Here is a 12,362-nt window from a genome sequence, read left to right as displayed (position 1 = left end):
CCTTTTTGGTGATTTATTTTGAATCATTCCTTCCTATGTGAAAGAGGGGTAACATTATCAGTTATAAGCTGGATAAGCTAGACTTTAGTCCTTGGACCAGCATTTGACTTCTTGTATGACTTGGGAAAATAGTCTTATGACTCAGTTTTCTTCTTCATCAAACCTTGATTATAAAATTATTTCCTTAAACTTCAGCAACTATGGGTAAAATGGAGGCACTGTAATTACAACAATTAGTATTCTTGCTTTCTTTTTCCATCTTTTCTATGTTCTTTCTTCATCTTCTCCTGAAGTACCTTTAATTCCTCTCAGTGTATTCCTCAGTTATTTCAGGGAGAGCAATGAGCCTGGCCAGAGTGCCTCAGAACTTAGGACATCCAGTTATCATAGAGCATTTGCCATTTTCCTTCCCCTCTGCTTGAGCTTATAAGAAATCAGACTCTCTTGCTGCCTTTAGTGCTGTTCTTGTCTAGTTTGCTGGTATTGCTGATCCCTGAGATAAGTTGCTATCCTCAAAATCGGCCCAGCTGAAATTAGGAAAACAAGCAACAATAACCCCCAAATTAAACAGAAAGATTCCCACCCATCTTTGTCTGGAAGTCCCAAATATTAATGTTTTGTGCCTTCAATGTCTTACTGAGTTTCCAATAAAAGAGGTTTTAGTTCTTCTTGAGCCCTCGTCTTCCGAGGATGTGAACCTGAGAGCTGGGCAAGATTAACAATGTGAAAGTAGTAAAGAGATGAAAAGAATTTTAAGTAAATACTAAAGGTGACTCTGAAGCAGTACATTAGAAAAAAATAAAAACTTAGAAGAAAAGAATACTTTCTTAGGAAAGTACACATTATCACAAATGACGCAGAAAAAGTGAAAACTTAAGTAGACCAATTATTGTAGAAGAGATGGAAAAAGTGATTAATGGTCTCCTTTTGAAAAAGGCAGCAGGCAGATGGATTCACAGCTGAATTTTTAATCTGACCATTAAAGAATAGATAATTCCAATATTATTTAAACTATTGTGGGACTTAGAAAAAGATTGTAAGTTCTCCAGTTCATTTTATGAACCCAGAATATCTCAAATACCAAAGCCAATGAAGGAATACAACAACAACAATGACAAAGTGTGGGCCAATTTAATCTCTGACTATAAAAGCCACATGTTTAAATAATATATTAGGGAATATAGTAGAGGAATGAACCAAAAGACTAATCTACTATGACAAAACAGCCTTCAGTAGAGGAGTGAAAATGCAGTTCAATTCCAGGAAGTCTATCTACATATTGATTACATTAAAAATTAAAGGGGAAAAACTCAACTATTATCAATAGGTGGTGAAAAGACATTAGATAAAGGTCAAGCAACCAGTGCCAAGGGAAACTTGAAGCAAAACAGGAACAGAAAGAAATTACTTATGTAATAAAGAAAAGCCCAATAACAAATCTTAAATGGCAAAAATTAAATATTTCACTTAAAGTCAGGAATGCGACAGGCATCACTATAATCACTTGTATTGGTGATTCTAGCAAATGTAAATAAAATAACAGGTATAAATAACAGAAAAAGAGATAAAGTTCCAGATGCTGATGATAATCTGCTTTCTTAGAAATCCCAAGAGATTCTCATGAAAACAACAAGAGAATTTGCTGTGTTGGATTAATAAAAAATAAATTACAGAAATAACCCATCTCTCTCTATTCAAGCAAAATCTCATAGAAAAGGAAATGGGAAGAATATTTCACTTGGAAGACAAATGCCAAAAAAATAATTTGGTAAGAAAAGTGCAGAACATATTTGAAAAAATTATAAAAATATTCTTGGGAAATGTGAGATAAAATAGAAACAAATGAAGAAGTCTATTTTGTTGGATGGAATGACTTACTGTTGTCAACATGTTAATTCTCCAAAAGTTAATACATAAATGTAATGCTGTTCTAATTAGTCTCTTTTTTTTCTTGTGTAGAATACCATGTAATAATTGATTGCAGCCTTAAGTTCCAACTATTTGCATACAATAGTAATTGTGAATGAGTATAATCTTTAACTTGAGGATTTCTGAAGACTTTTCAGAATGATCAAAAGAATACTGAAAAAGGCAGTCACAACTTAATAAATACACTTCTGTATAATAAATGTGAATACTAGTCTCCCATTTCCTTTTCAACAAGTGTTGGGGTTAAAGGGTTAAAACCTAGGAGACCTGCTGTTTGTGAGCCCAATGCTGCTTGTCTTGTATGGTGTGGTCAAACTGGTCAAATGGTTGTGCTTAGTAAGAATATAGATTCCAAAGTCTCACCCAAGAGTTCCTGGAATCAGAATCTGTAGCAAGAATTTAGAAATCACTGGCCAACTATGCTGCAATGATCACTTCTTGTTTCAAGGTTTCTTTTCTGAACACAGAAACCTAGAAAAGGGTACCCAATGTTTCCATTGGGCGGACTCTCATTTAAATCCTCTTTGAGAAGTGACTCATTTCCTTTTAAGAGTGAGAGTTGAAAATAGATTTTAAAAAACAGATACAAAATAGATTTTCTATTGTAGAGAAAAATACAATGTACACCTTGCTTTCTGTGTAGCAGGAGGCAGTAAAGTTATGTGGAGAGTAATGTCGTGTATTGGTTTGGGTTTGAAATCCAGCTTTGCCACTTTCTAGCTGTGTTACCCTTGACAAATTGTTTGTTGTAATTCTCAGTTTCTTCACCTATAAAATGAGGATGAAAATAGTACTTCCACATAATAATAGTACTTACCTCAGAAGTACTATGATTTAAAAAAGTGATAGCTAAAAGCAAACAGAAAAAACCCTATTAAATATTCTCAGTAAGAGCACCTTGGGTTGTTAATGTCACCACACGCCTTAGTATGTGGCCAACACATAGTAGGTACTTAATATTCTTTCTTTTTTTTTAAACAGTAATCCACAGTGAGAAGTACATTTTATTGATTTCAGTACATATGTGTACTGAACACAGGACTTGAACTCACAACCCTGAGATCATGACCTGAGCCCAAATCAAGAGTCTGATACTTAACTGACTGAGCCACCTAGGCACCCCAGGTATTTAATACTCTTGAATTGAAGTTCAACACGGTGTGGCTCACACTGTAGCTTTACCTATTTTCTTTCTCTCTATCTCTCTTATTCATATCATTTTAAAAGTAATATTATTTGAATGTCCCCAGGTCATGCTGGTTTTGTGGATACAAATAAATTCACTTTAATACTGTAGCCTAAATAAGGTTTAATAATTATCTAAGTTTAACAATCACCATCCCCACCCAACCTCCCTCATTTATGACGGGAAATCCTCAGCTGGGTCTCCCAGGTGCTCAGGAACAATTCCACTAATGCTCTACTGCTCTGGGCTCCCAGTCAAGTTATCTTGACCATGTATCGGCTGCCAATGCTCTTTATGAGAATATGCCTTCACTGGCAGAGCCCTTCCTTATTGGTGGCAAGGTTGCATGAAGTCTATGGCAGATTGAGTGAGAGAAGAGCCCTCTCCCCTAGCTCTGTGTCACTAGGGTCCAAAATAGTACTTCTTATACCTGAAATCACACAAAGTCATTTGTGAAAATAATTCCTCAGTTGCTGGCCTTCACTTCTTTCCCCAATGGGTTCAAAAGCATTTGAAGACTCTGTGGGAGAGGAGGAAATGCAGGCAGCCCACTATTCCCTTTATTCCTTTTGACAGTTTCTCAAGGGCACCGCACAAAATATCCCCTTCCTTCTTCATTCAGAAACATATGAAGGAAGTTCAACTTGTACATACAGATGGCAGGAGATGTCACTGGTAACCAGGTTCTAAATTCCAGTTTGGTGTCAAGTAAACCACCTGAGACCTTATGCTTCCTTCTTATACCCCTGTCAATCAAAGAGAGAATACTAATTCGAAAGGCATTTTTCTACTCCAGTTCTATTCCTTTTTTGTCTCCCTTGAAAGTGAAACAACAGCACGTAGAGAGAAGAATCACACATTTCTGAGGCTGAGGCCATCCCAGCCCTGAGTCACAGCTGCCTGGCCTCACGAGGGATCCATACCCCAGCTCCTCAGCAACATGGAGCTCTAGGGATTTCTGTTTTGCTGGTACTGATGTGTGAACATTTACAATAACAGTTAACATAGTAACAATGGCACAACGTGGGGTAACCATTTAATTTTATTCCTTATTTCTCAAAAAGTTTCCTTAACATGATGTGAGAGTTATTAATGCCCTGTTACTTTAAATTCAGGTAAAGTGTATGAGGACCCATGACATTAAGTCCATTTAAAAACTCTTGCTCCTTTCTGGGAAGAATAATAGTGAAAAGTGTAATATAGAATCATAGTTTAAGGGTAGTATAAAGCACAATATAGGGTAAATGATGATGTAAAAAAGATTAAAAGGTAGTGGAGAATTCCTCTTCACCCTCACGTTGCTAACCATGCATTTTTTTTTTTTAATTGATGTTTCCAGGTTAATTCTGGGTGAAATACAGCCTCCTCTTTCAGATCCTTACTTCTAACCTCAGGGTGACATCCACGTTAGATATTTAAATGTCCCTTTCTCCACCATGAAACCTAGTGTTCACAAAGGAAGGATAAATTAACTCACATTCAAGGGCCAGTCTTGGATGTGATAAGGCTTTAGTGTATGTTTCCTGGAGCATTCTAGTGGAAAGGCACTAGTCAAAAACTCCAGATCGCAATGCTTGTTCTGGCACTCATTAACTATGAGATGTGAACCCAGCATAACAAACTTTCTGAGCCCAGTCTATTTTAAAAATAGCAGCGATATCACCAATTTTACAGGAGTTTTTAGAATAAATGAAGGAATAAAACTGGAAACACTCTCAGTGCAGTCCATAGTAGGTGCTCAATTTATGTTAAAAATTATGTTAACTCAAAAAAGGACAAAACCTTAATTCAGAGTAAATGGCTTTTAACTGTGGAAGGGCTTTTTTTTTTTTTTTAAACTGAGGTATTTGTAAGGTCTTTTTTTTTTTTTGTCCCCTTAAATTGAATTTTAAAGGTAGTTGTCAGCTCTGCTCTTTTCTTTCTTTTTATAAGGAAAACTATATACTTGTCTCCATCTTCACCATGGTCTGAAATGAACCTGCTTAAGCCTGGTTGTGAAAGGGGCAGGGACCACACAAGTGCTTTCACAAAAGTGTAAGGAATGTCATGGCGGGAACTTCTCTTTCCAGTTCTATAAAAGTTAATTTCATATAAGGATATGATTTCCTCCCCACCCCCAAGGCACTAATCTTTAAAATGGTGAACAGTGAACCTGAAATATTTTTGAATTTCTTTAATAATCTTTTATAGAACTGTTAGAAGGGTTTCCTAAATGTACATTTTCCAACTGCAGTGGTTCAACATTTGTGGAGCAATAACTATGTGATTCAAAACCGTCCCTTATTTTCCTGTATCTACAGAGCACCTATAGGATGGGGGCCCACTTAATTTTATTTTCTAACTTTCAGGCTGGGCGTAAATACCTTTTAATTCTTTGCTCCACAAAGATGCTTGGGTAAAAGATCTGAGGAGCCCCTGCAAGGACTCAGATGCCTTCCTCTATTTTGTAGTAAGACGTCTAGAGTAAGATATGCACCAGAAACTGGCGCCGTAGGGCCCCACTGTGGAGCGGGAAGAGGTGGCACGAAAGCAGGGCTCCGGCCAGCGCCCTTTCGCATCTCCCCAGGAGGGGACACCGCCCAGGCGCGCCCGTTGCTAGGTCTTCTGTTTGCCGCGTTCTAAAGGAGCCCTGAGCGGAACCAAGGCAAACGCGGAGGGGGGGTGCCTGGAAAAGCTAAGGAATTGTGTGCAGTCAACAGCCAGGGAGAGCAGCTGCTCCTCTGTTGGTCCCTTCTGCCCCCAAGCCCTCCCGGCGCTGCTGGGAAGCGGAGGATTCCCCTCGTTCTTGGTTCCTCCCAACCGTCGCCGGTCCTCAGCGCCCTCCACGTCCGCCCCGCTCCGCACGTCGCGCACCCCCGGTCGCAGCCCACGAATGGTCTGGCCCTCGGTAGCCGCCACCCCCTTCGGCAGCGACAGCTGCTCCAGCTGCTCCGGGTGGAGCGCCCGAGCCCCGAGCCGTGGCTGCTTAGGGCGGCGGGCGGGCGGAGGGGAGCATTGGACCACCAGCGCAGGCTGCCGGGCCCGGGAGCAACCGCCTGCAGGAAACCGGGAAGCGGAGGGGCGGCAGAGGGACCGCCTGCAGTGGGCAGGAGAGGACAGGGGCTGGGCTTCCCTCACGCCGGTAAGTACCTGCTGCTCCGATCCTCCCCGACCCCCTTTCACTGCCCCCACACCCCGAGGTATCGGCCCCCACCAGGGACGGTCATTGCTCTAGGGACACTGGCTCCCACGGGAGCAGCGGGACCGGGACCTGCTACTGTTAGGACTAATGATTCAGCACCATTCGTGCCCCGAGAGAGATTTGGGCAGAGTGGGGGAGGGTGTGGAGGGAGGGAGGACGAGGTCCGTTGCTGTGCTCTTACCTCAGTTTCTAGGCTTCAGAGGTACCATCCAGGCGGGCGGGGTCGGGTAGGGTGAACCAGGAGGCTCCCTGCTGGCTTGTTCCGTAATTCCGTTCTTTTCCCAGAGCATGGTACAAACCTCGGTGAGTGTGCGGTGCAGTCTTTAAAGTGTGTCAGATTAGTGTCTTTTTACCACATGCGAGTGAAGTATGGGGCCCTCGTCTATACCTGTCAGTTTCTTTACTTCTTGCTCAATTGGATACCTAATTTAAGCAATCGTCCACTCAGTTTTTCATTGCATAGCATTCCCCCACTAATGTGTGAAATAGATGCTGTGTCCGAGTTGTCTTGTGTTCAGAGTCGGTTGCTTGGTCTTGGTATAGGAAGAAAAGATTTAAGGGGGATAGGAAATAATACTTCCAGAGTCTAGTCACTTATTTTAGATATATTATTTCATTAAATCATAACAACAACCCAGAACCAAAGGTGGAACATGAGGAGCCTGGAAGTTAAATTACATGCTCAAGGTCACAGAACAGGAATTTGAATACAAGTTTCCATGACTCCAAAGCCCATGGATCTTCCACTGTATTACAGAGTTAGTTGTGTGTCCAAGTGTAAGTGTACATACAGATGGCCCGTTCGGTATTAAACATAAAATTAATTTTCATAAGAGTGATCGCAAACAATAGCAACAACCTGTAAACTTACTGTGTATGGAATTATTGTTCTTTTAGTAAGAAAGGGCTTCGAGTTAAAACAATTTTCTTAGAAAGCATATGCCAAAAAATAGTATCTGGACAACACTGCAAAGGAGAGCTAGGTCATAGCAGGAGATGTTTGACACATTTTTGGCAGTGATACATGGTGGATGCTCAAATGTTGGAAAAATCAATTAGGAAAGTAAAACAAAACAAAACAAAACACCTGGAAATCTTTTTTTTTTTTTTAACTTAATGGAAACATTTGCAATAAGACCAGTCATCTAGTTCATGGGGTGTGTGACTGAACTGTTTTTGTGGGGTGTGTCATCCCATGATAGGGTGACAGATAAACCCAGACTGATAATGTTATTTGATTCATTTTCATAGTAGGTGGTAACTCCATTTTACAGACTAAGGAACTGAAATAGAGAGAAGGTTCAAGGTCATATGGCTAGTAAGTAGTGGAATTTGGACAAGCGTTGACTTACAAAAAATATGTTGTTGTGCAAAATGTAGTTCTGTATAGTGGGAAACTGCATTGATTTGTTTTTGCTCTGCCCTTCAGAGTCAACAATTATATTGACCTGTGTGTTCTTTCTGAAAAAATAACGGATGCTGGGTTTTTCTTTGTCTGTTGCTTGGCCATTTGATTTGCTTTCATTTATGATTTATGCATTCTCTCTTAAGATGTGAAACTCTTGTTGCTGTCTCCGGAGTCAGGTTGCTATAGTACATATGCTCATTATCTCTAAGTACTGGAATAGTATTTGATGGCAGATAGGAACATAATCATCTTAGTCTGTTATTTCTAAAATATTGAACTATTTACATTGGAGAATTATTAATGAGGATATTGAGAGGCTAAAGCTCATGGCCTAAATAAGGCCATAAAACAAATTTATGTATGTTGTTCACACAGGACTATAAGAGAGGTAGGATCATGTGATGACTTAAATTTGATTTCTAGGAGGTCATTTCTTTTTGTTCTTTATATGGCTGTAGACTATATCCTGAACCTTGGTGAGGCATCTTGCAGTCCAGTCTGTTTAACTACACGGAGGATGGCAGAATTGGTATGAATAAATAAGAAAAACTACGATCCCACTTCTATTTAAAAAAAAAAGAAAAGTGCACATCCTAGTGATAGTGGGAACATTTTAAAACAGAGGCAACACACATTTTATTTAGATAACATCACCAAGTATGAATATAATACCAACCCGGTTTTAGCACTGCATCTTTGCTCATTCTTCTCTCTCTCTTTCTGTATATATGTGTGTATTTGTTGAATGACTGCTGTCTGCAGACCATTCAAATTCTTGACTTCAAGGAGCTTAAAGTCTAGCTGGAGAGGTATTTACTTACACATGAGTAATTAAGAAAGTAATTAGAATTGGCCTAATACAGGAAAAGGTGGTGCTATAAATGCTATATCAACATCCTAGGAAGGAGAAATGGTAGAGGCTGGTTTCATAAGAGAATGAGGAAACTCCTCATGGATGGAAGTGAATTAAATCACTCTGCCAGATGGGAAGGATTTGAATAGGAAAAGACAAAGCCAGACAAGGAGGTTCAGCTAAGTGCTCATATACTGTTTGAAGAAACAGTGACAAATTGTGAAGAACCTTGCTTATCAGGCAGTGGAATCTGCTCCTCATCTGGTAGTCATAGGGTACTAGTAGTATAGGTTACTAAGCAGGCCGAGTTTCTCTTCACCTGGTCTTGCTCACATTCTACATATTCCTTGTTCTAAGTGTCCTTCCAGAAAATGCTATAGTTCCTGGGTACTTAGATTAAAAGGATTGTCAACTGAACCCAGAAGGAGTTTTCTATGAAAGTAACATTTTTCCTCTTTCAAAGAAGCTTGCCTTTTTAAAAGCCTTCCCTTTCCATTATAGAATTATGAACAATTTGGAAACTATAAGAATATAAAAAGGAAAAAAAATCACCATACTTGTACTAACTAAGGACAACCACTATTAATATTTTGATGTGATTTTGATATTTTCTTCCACTCTTTTTTCTGCACATAGTTTTAATCATGATATATATATTACTTTTTAAAATGTTTTTACTTTAAATTTTAAAACATTAGTTTTCATTTAATTACAACTGGAAAGTGAACTTTTAAAATATCTACATAATTTTCCATTAGGTAGATGTATGATAATTTCTTAACCATTCCTCAGTGTTGCTATATTTTTGATGATAATAACTAATGCTGTGATGAACATCTTTGTTCATAAACTTTTTTCTTTATTTTGGAAATTGGTTTCTTACTACAGAGCCTCAGAAATGAAATTTCTGGGTTAAAAAGCATGAAATCTTAGTTCAGTTTTTTTTTTAAATTGAGATATAATTGACATATAACATTATATTAGTTTCAGGTGTAACATAATGATTTGATATTTATATATATTGCAAATGATCGCCACACTAAGTCTAGTTAATATCCATCACCACACAGTTACAATTATTTTTTCTAATGATGTGTAATTTGACTATTTTATGCAAGAAACTCTACTGGATTCTGCATGTTCTCTGGACATTACAAATTAATTATAAGATATTGGCATATTATTAATTACTAACACTCCCTCCTATTTGTGGTTCCTCAGATTACACTTTTTCACACAATCTCCTCTTTTTGATTAGAAAAACTATTTAAATCATGGCTACTGGGCAAAATAGATGAAGGGGATTAAGAGGTACAGACTTCCGGTTATAAAATAAATAAGGCATGGGGATGAAAAGTACAACATAGAGAATATAGTCAATATTATAATGACTTTGTATGGTGCAGATGGTAACTACACTTATTTGGTGTAGTGGTGAGCATTGCATAACGTATAGCATTGTCAAATCACTGTGTTTTACACCTGAAATTAATGTAATGTTGTATGTCAACTGTACTTCAATTAAAAAAAATCACGGGCAGTAGGAGGAAGGCAGACAATTGGGGCCTGAGGAGAGAAGATGTAAATAAAGCTGGAGAGCATGTTTGGTGAGAGTTGGCAAGATTTTATAGTCAGAGAAGGGAATATATGATGGACAACGTTCTGGTTTTAGCATTGTATTTGTGGACCTCAATTTCCTCCCCTCCATCCTCCCTTCAGGTGTCTACCCCCACCCTTATCTCTTTCTAATTTCAACTTCTTCCGCCCTCCTGTATCAGATTCCTAGGTCTCCAGCTTCAGTATCCTGGCAATGCAAAGTATATGAACTTACTCATGCACTCTAATTTAGAGACTCTACATAGGTGAGGGTGGGAATTTCAGACCTCCTTCCAGTTCTTAGCAGAAGCCCTGGTCACAAGGTACAAGAGAGTGTGGTGAACATTGACGGCTTCTGCCCCCCCTCCCTTGTGCATTACTAGAGACAGCTTCTGAGAACAGTGGCCATTGAGAGAGACAGAACATTCCCAGCATTTCCCCTGAGCAATCAGATGCTTCCTTCCTCTTGTTTCCAGTAACCCTCCACCTTCCCCTTGTTTCCAGTAATCCTCCACTAACGTAAATTCCCCTCAAGGAGGAGAGAGGCTATGCCTCCCTTACCCTGACAGTTGTAGGGAGGAGTTACGCTACCTCTTTGCTTTGGCTGAGTTTCTTATTCCCCCAGTCTCTCACCTGTGCTTCCTCTGGGTCCCACCCCCATCCTACTTGGAATTTCAGAAGCCATTGAGGCAGGAAGGCCATTAAGTGTCTCAGGACCAGCAGCAGAAGGGGAGTCACTGGGATATGAACGTGTCTTGAGGGCACAAGTAGGGAGCATAGGCAGGTTTTTATAATGTGCCATTAGTCTTGGGAGACCTGAAAGAATGTGAAAACTGAAGCATCAACTTTACAAATCCAAAGTAGCCCCCGCTTTTTAGGACCTGACAGATGATTTCTGGTGGAAGGTGGACATTGAGGAAGAATTTGTCCTGTGCTTAGTTGAGACCTATTATTTAAAACAGTTTCCTTAAGCTCTTAGAAAGTGGTAAATTTATTTCCATTAGTCTTAGGCATTATCTGTCAAAGTTGAACTGGGCCTAGCCAACAATTTCCCTAGGGTTAACTTAAAGATAAAAAACAAGTTTAAATAGGCTTGCCTATTTTTCTCCACTACCCTTATTTCTGTTAATTCCCATTTGACATTGATTCGTTTACACACTCCTGCCCATAGTACATATAGTAGTTGACAAAGCCAAGGTGTTGGGATTGTTTGGGCTCTGGGAAGGTGAGTGATAAAGCTGTTTCACTCTTTTTTTCCTTAACTTTTCACTTGCAAGTGACTAGTTGGCCTATGTTCCTTTGCCTCGTTTGAAGGTTTAGAGTTAGGTGGTCAAAGTGACCACTGGGTCTTCTCTGAGTCTGACCCAAAGGTCTGAGAATACCTTACTTTTGAAATTGATGATATTCTTGGTTCACTGGGTACGCTGAAACATCCACATTGTTTGATTTTTTAAAAATTGTGTTGTGGCTCTTGAGTTTCCAAGCTCTATATTATTTTGTTCTTCTGCTTAGCCATGTGAAATAGAACATTATGTTTGATAAAGGATTATTTTGAGCATTTCTATCTCTTTTACCCACTACTTTGCAAAGTCTGGCCTGTGTCAGATCTAATTCAACACGATGGTATTAGCTTATTTTTAAATAAATTCTCCTTTCTCCTCCATTGGTGTATTTTCATGAAATGGACTTTTTAAAGTAAATTGAGCATTCATAGATTTGGAAGATGGGTCAGCAGTAATCCAGACAGCAGCTTCAAGATTATTTTGAGGCTTTTTGTTGGATTAGAATTTTAGAGCTGCTTAGGTATACCTCTCTTTTAAGGTAGTATCCTCTTTCTTTTGTGAGAGAAGTGACCCCACTTAAAACTTGTTTGTGTAAAATCTGCTTTAATTGATGTAGTCCTAATACTAGGTTTGACTGGTTTTATTATATGGATGGCCATACGTGTGGAGTATTGGTAGGAGAAGTTAGCAACTATGGATTTAATTTGAATCATTATGCTTGATGGGAAAATTTTCACGTGTAATTTTGTTGTTATTATTTAAACTATTTTTTCAAGGTACTTAATAAAATCTGTAACCATGTGTGATACTTATAGTGATTGCTTAAAAAATCAGGACAATAATTTTAGCACACAACTCGATTTATATTTAGAATCAGTCAGTCTGCAGTTACCCAACAAATATGAGCTAGCTACTTTATGGAGAGG

General features: G+C 39.0%; 1 protein-coding gene across 7 annotated transcripts in view; it reads left to right on the top strand.

The window, feature by feature from the left end:
* TTLL7 (tubulin tyrosine ligase like 7) overlaps positions 1-12,362 on the top strand; it is a 196,314-nt gene that overhangs the window by 49,898 nt on the left and 134,054 nt on the right. For 2 of the 7 annotated variants that reach the window (XR_015726275.1, XM_087866049.1), the window contains exon 1: positions 6,006-6,236. The exons of 2 other annotated variants lie outside the window; for them this stretch is intronic. The gene's annotated coding sequence lies outside the window, so the exon portion shown is untranslated. Of the gene's footprint in view, positions 1-6,003; positions 6,237-12,362 lie in introns of those variants that run through there. 3 more of the 7 variants (XM_087866050.1, XR_015726274.1, XM_045801920.2) reach the window with 3 other exon arrangements.

Source organism: Ursus americanus, chromosome 12 (genome assembly GCF_024610735.1).
Source record: "Ursus americanus isolate L20-20 chromosome 12, mUrsAme1.1.p, whole genome shotgun sequence".
Lineage (NCBI taxonomy): Eukaryota > Metazoa > Chordata > Mammalia > Carnivora > Ursidae > Ursus > Ursus americanus.
Note: the sequence above shows the minus strand (reverse complement) of the source record. Positions and strands in the feature narration are given on the sequence as shown.